Here is a 703-nt window from a genome sequence, read left to right on the forward strand (position 1 = left end):
GGTCAACAGTCACTCAATGTGTTGAAATAATGACATTACAAAAGCAACCCTGAAATATCCAGATTTTTTAAAAAAAATCAGCTTATTTCTCCTCATGAGATAGGTGCGCTTCTATTCCCTTTAAACTGGATACACGTTAAACCAGGCTTCCGAAAGAATGAAATATCATTAACAAGATTTACCCAAGAGCTACCCAAATAGAAAAACGGTGTGCGCAATGATCTGTTGCAGGAACAAGGCTGAATCAAACATCTGTTAGGCTTTTCTCCCCTCCTTCTCCCCTCCCCAATGGTTAATGCCATCTGAAGCGCTTAAGCTTTGCACATTCCTTCACTAATTAAATTCCTGCAAAGCTGTCTCATGAATCAGGTGCTTTGTGCAGCAATAACACAGACCCAGCTTTTGTGTCGCTGGTGCCTGCCTCAGTACAGGTAGGAGCTGAACGTGCATTAGGCCCACTCAGGGCCCTTTTCAAAAAGGTCTTAAAAGTCCTGTTTTCCCCAAAGACTCTTCCTTTGTTTGTTTTTTTTTTAATTTTTTATTTATTTATTTTTTAACATCTTTATTGGGGCATAATTGCTTTACAATGGTGTGTTAGTTTCTGCTTTATAACAAAGTGAATCAGTTATACATATACATATGTTCCCATATCTCTTCCCTCATGCGTCTCCCTCCTTCCCACCCTCCCTATCCCACCCCTCCA

This window comes from Delphinapterus leucas, chromosome 8 (assembly GCF_059928025.1).
Source record: "Delphinapterus leucas isolate spDelLeu-1000000601 "Yukka" chromosome 8, BTC_Dleu_Yukka2, whole genome shotgun sequence".
NCBI classification, from domain to species: Eukaryota; Metazoa; Chordata; class Mammalia; order Artiodactyla; family Monodontidae; genus Delphinapterus; species Delphinapterus leucas.